Genomic DNA, 6,000 nt, shown 5'->3' on the forward strand with positions numbered 1-6,000 from the left:
CTACTAGCTACGATGACTACGCTTTGGCTCCACAGTCAGAGGCAGTACGGTTTCCAAATACCAGTTGCTGGAGACAACAGAAGAAAAGAGTGCCTGTGTGTTCAGATTCAACTTGGCGGTTTCCCACAGGCATCTGGTTGGCCACAGGATGCTGAACGAGATGGTCATTGACCTGATCCAATAGGCTCTTCTTATGCTTTTAAGTTAGGGTTTGAATGAAATATTTTCCCTAGCCTTTTTCTTCTTCTTGAGCTGTGGTGTTATGGCAGCTTGTATGACAGAGTATCACATTTTTATAGTCAACCATAACCTGTCTCGAGAAGCACACTTTGGCAATGCAATCGCATTATCTCAGCTAGCATACCCAGCCTGGCATCAGAGCTTAAATCAGTACATATCCCCGCACCCATCCCTCCTGCATCTATTTGGAAGAGTCTTACACTCTTGAGATACTAAACACGACACAGAGCTTCCAAACATTATTCTCACACTTTAGTGTTGACATAAATGAAATGCCCAGACACGCCAATTAAAAAAGAAAGAAAGAAAAAGAAAGGGCAGAAAACTAGAACATATCTTTTTCATTCTCTTTTATTTAGGATAGTTTGAACTATCTTAAAGGAAAAGTTGAAAGACCAAACCATATATCTGTGCATCCCTCCTAAGGCAGATTCTCCAACCACTGCCAGTTGGATGAGCCACTATCCCGCAAGGCCAAAATTTAGCAATTCATCATGTCAAAGAAAGAGGAGAACTTCTCTGACTTCTAGGATTGATCTTTATACCCTGGGGGATCAAGGCCAGGACATAAAGCTTCTGAGTTCCTGCTAACATTGGCTTTTAGTAATAAAGGCTAACTGCCCCATCTGTTTGTTAAAATTCTGAACATGTTTTCTTTCTCATGCACATACCAAAAGCCCTTTCCATTGTGATAGCTGGAAACTGCCCCCTCCCCAAATAAGATTTTAAAAACAAACATGATGCAGCAACATATATTGCTACAGGTGCCTCTTAAGAAGAGGAAAAATAAACTGTGTAAACTTGCCCATAATTTTTGAATAAATGTTTGTTGCACTCCTAATTGGCAGTGTGCTCCAGACAGACAGGTCAAATTGATGGCTTGTTAGTGAGGACTGGCCCCTTTGTGAGTTGTTTTCAGAATGATTGATTTACAATAAAGTGGCTCCTGGTGGGAGCATGCAGGTGGAACTGATTCAGATCGATTCCACAGAAGCTGACTAATCAGCTGTTTAAACTGGCAGAGTGCTCAATGACGGAAACAGTCGAGCCATCATTTTCTATCTGGGATTACAAATTAGCTTGTTCTATTTATCCTGTTCCCCATCAATATGGATGCAAGCAGCTGAAGGCGAGAAGTGGGATTCTGGAATGACAAGATAAAAAGAAAAGAAAAAGAGACCCTCCCTTCTTGCAGATCTTTCTGTTGTGATGCTGACAATGGAGGCACCAGGAGGGAGGAGGGACAGCTGCTTTACAGGTTTATAAAACTTCGCTGACAGTGCAATCCTACACATAGCTCCTCAGTAACAAGCCCCATTGAGTGCAGTGAGGCTTATTCCCAGGGAGGTGGGTATAGGACTCCAGTCGAAACATTGCTTCTGAGGCTGTGACCTGAAGCACACTTAACAGAGGGTAAGTCACAGGGGAGATGTACTTCTGCATAAACATGAGTAAGATTGTGGTGCATTTTAACTAAGTATATGACCAGTTCAGATAAGTTAAACCAATGGCAACAGAAGCCAGAAATAACCATACCCAGCCCTTCTTTACACTCTACCCATGCTCTTCACACACACACACACACACACACACACACACAATCACACACACACTATATAGAATGTTGAATATATGTGCTTCTTTCGGTGATTAAGGTTACATTTGTGGCTGGCCACTACAGCCTTTGAAATGTCACCCAGCAAGGATTTGGTGAAATACACCCATATGTCACAATTTTATGGGCTTCATTCTGATGTGCAGCTGTCAGGCCATAAACAAAACAAAGAAAACAAAACAAAACATATATATATATATGTTATATGTTATATGTCTGTATATATATATGTATATGTATATGTGTGTGTGTGTGTGTGTGTGTATATATGTGACAATTGAAAACAAGGGCCTTGCCTAACCTATATTGACTTTGGTGTCCAAAAATGCAGGTGCAAGTTGTCTTGTGATATTTTGCATTTATTTACAAATAGTTAGGTTGCGTGGAGCATAGCTATATGCTTCAACAGACTATTAAGAGAACGTCAAGGTATTTCCCTAGGCAACTTATACCAATAGTCCTACTCACAGAAATCTGAAACAGAAGCCCTTAACAACATATACTTATCACAGTGGCTTGGTTTATTTGATTATAAAAGCTGACACCTCTGGACAGATTTTGTTATGGGGTGGGTAGCAGGGTTCCAGCTAAATAACCAGGGACCAACTAAGAGGAGGAATTGCAAATCAACAAACCAAAGGAGGGGAAGGGATAATACAAGTTCAAAAAAGTTGAGGTGGAGGGCCAAGGACCTACGCAGGCCATGGAAGCCCCACTGGAAATGCATTTTAACCATTTCTCAGGCTTCTACGTTTTCAGAAATCATTGTCCACAGTTTCAACATGCATGTGCTCCTGACCATAAGGGCTAGAAACTTGCTTTAAAAATTGCTGAAACGCAATTTTGTTTTCAGTTCTGTGCTGTTTCTACATTCTCATGGAATTACGGCAAAACACAGTCCTGAGCATTGATAGTGATGTGCCTGGCAATTCTTAGGGTTGGCGTATAAATGGCCAGTGTGTTTAAACTAACTTTAGCTATGAAGGATTTTTGAGCAGCTTCTTACCAGTTTTAGGAATGAATATAAGAATTGTTTCCCCTAACAATGATCACATTGAATATAAAGATCAATCAATACAGCTGCTTCCTGTGTTGAACTATAAATTTAACTGATATCATATGTATTGTATTTAATTGCTTCTGCAAAATTTTGTCGAATGTTAACCTCAGCCTCCATTATAGTTTGGTCTGCATTGAGCATCCACATTTCAAAATATTTGTTGTTACAAATACAAGCTTAAGCTTCCTTTAGTGTCCTCAAATCCTGACCTGCAGGGCTCAGATTCTGTCTCAAGTTGATATAATTCAGCGTCCCTGGCAGTGTGATTCTAGCCTTCCTTTTAGCAATCTGCCAAAACCAACTGAATTATGTGTTGGTATCGAGATGTGGGCTGCTCACTGCAAATTGAGCCGATAGCTGGCGAAGTCATTTCACTTCACACCCTCACGTTGATGGGCAGCCTCTGGAGGTGAGATAAGCAACCTGGTTCGGATACAGAACAAGATGTGTTTCTTCAAGATAAGATGGGTGATTTAAAAGAAGCAACGGCTCAGGCAAGCGGGGTGTGAGGGTTAGGAGCCATTCGTCATGCAGAACTCTGACTTGTACACACACAGCTTTCTGCAACTGCCTTAGATGCATTAGAAAAGGTTATAACAAGTGCAGAGGTTGCATCTTTGACAGGTGCCACTCTCAGGCAGTTGCTCCCAGGAAGACGCTTCTGGGGCACACCTAGCTTGAACAAAGGGATGGAGGTGGGCCCTGTATGCTTTGGATCAAGTTTCCATCTCTGCTGTAGTCACACTGAATGACCTTCCTTAGCCTTGATTTCTCCTCTGCAAACAGGAACAGCAGCCTACCTTCTCATAGGGTGGTTGTGCAAATAAATGCTTTGTGTTTGTAACAAACTGTAGTCCACTGGAAGACCAACTCTGCATTACAAAGATGTCTGCAAACTTGACACAAAGGCTGACAACGTTAACCCCACCATGTGGGAATTCCTTGCAGACGACTGCAGTGCCTGGAGACAGACAGACAGGTCATGTATCCATAGCAGTGACCAGAGAAGGAATGACCACTGGGAGGAGTGCAGAGAAGAAACGCCTTGGTGCATTTGCAGGAGAACAACCCTTCATCTGTCCTATTTGCAGCCAAATATGTCAAACTGAAAGTAGATAAATAGGTACCGCTTCAGCAGGAAGGTAAACAGTGTTTCCATGCGTTGCTCTGGTTCATCAGAAGTGGCTTGGTCATGCTGATCACATGAGCCGGAAGCTGTACGCTGGCTCCCTCAGCCAATAAAGTGATATGAGCACCGCAACCCCAGAGTCATCCACGACTGGACCTAATGGTCAGGGGTCCCTTTACTTTACCTTTATGTCTTCCAAATTGGTCTCTACAGCCACAGCAGGCGCTGTAACTTTCCAACAGTTTGTCTTCACCCCCAAAGGCACACTTCTTCCATTGTCTCCCGAGACAGACGGATGCCAACAACAGAGAGTTTATAACAAACTGTAGTCCATAGGATGGGAAACATGCAACAGGGTTTTGAAGAATAATTCTTGACTCCAATGTTGGGTTTTACAAGCCCTATTATCTAGCAATGTGAAGGTTTAGAGTTAACCCTTACTCCCGCCCATTTTTTTTGGTCTTTTCCCTTTACCCCAGCAGAAATATTGGTACATTGCATTTTTCTAAAAGAAGAAAAACCTTTTAGAATGATGATTGAAATACTTTTAGAAGTAGCACGTTGAAATAAATTACTGCCAATTTCACAGATGCAAAACTCCTATATCCTGTATTGAAAGGTAATAAGGCTGGTAATTATAGCATTGCTACCGTATCTGTCTGCATCAGTAAATACATAAGCCTCTTAGCACTAAACTAGGCATCTGCCAGTCATCCTTCTTTTGCCGCATGGTGACAAGGCCTTTGGACAACTGGGCCTCTGACATTTCTGCTTTCTCATTCCTCAGGTCACTGCATCAAACAAAACAATTTGATAGAACTTTGAAAATATATACCTACACACAAGGAACAAGCAAGCACGTACAAGAATTGAGGAGCTTCACTGAATTCATGCAAGCTCAAAGCGAAAGTTCAGGACCAGAAATATGTATCTTTAGGACACCAATTTGAGAACTCAGAAATATACATTAGTATTTTTAAGGATATTTCATTTACTGGGATGGAGCAATATACGACTATATGGGTTCAGGATAGTTATGTTTCTCTGCAGTTAGTATGATGCTTGCAGCCTACTCGTGTCCACGCTTACTCAAGAAGCCAACTCTACCACGTTCAACCCGGTTCCCTTCCCATTTCATGTGAATGGGACTGTAGCCTTGTGATGCATATTAATGATGATATGCTATACTATTACAAAGTTTTACTGGGTATCTAAACATATTGCCATTCCTTAACAACAGTATACAAATGTTTATTTTCTGAACTTGTCTTAAAAAGGTGAGGGGTTTTTCTGTTTCTGCATGATTAATGCAGAGGTCTATACAGGGCATTCAGGTGGCAAAAGTTGGGGAGGACCTTTGAGGGGGGTTGAGGGGAAAGTCACTGGCCTCATCAATGGTTTTCTTGGCAGTCACCTTTTTAAAATATATACATACATATATATATCATAAGACTCCTGTGAGAAGCACTGATGATACTAGTAAGTTCCACCCTAACCCCAATTTTGTTCTCCCCCCCCCCCAGAAAAAACAACCAACAATACTTGATAGGGGTTTTGGCTCCCTTTGGCCCTGTGAACACCCTCAAATGTAAGGCAAAAGTTATTAAAAGAGAATTTTTATATCAACATATTGTTTCTAAGCCCAGATAATAAAACTTTCCTCCTTTTACTACAATATTTATGGTTTCAATTTTCACTGTATTTTTTTCTTATTTTCCCAACTGGCAAAATCTAAGATATACTTAGGTACCCTTATGGTGCAACAGCTTGCATCTCCGTATCTAACAAAACGTATATTGTAACTGAATTGAATTAAAGCATTTATACTTCATGTTTTTATAAATATATCTTAAGAATGGAGGTTGCAAAAGGAAAGGGTTAATGCATCCAGGAGGAGGAGTTGAAACTTATGGAATAGTCAGTGGCAAAGCTGTGATGCACATCTTTTGTTAGGAT

Source organism: Podarcis filfolensis (assembly GCF_964270895.1).
Source record: "Podarcis filfolensis genome assembly, chromosome: 5".
Classification (NCBI taxonomy): Eukaryota; Metazoa; Chordata; class Lepidosauria; order Squamata; family Lacertidae; genus Podarcis; species Podarcis filfolensis.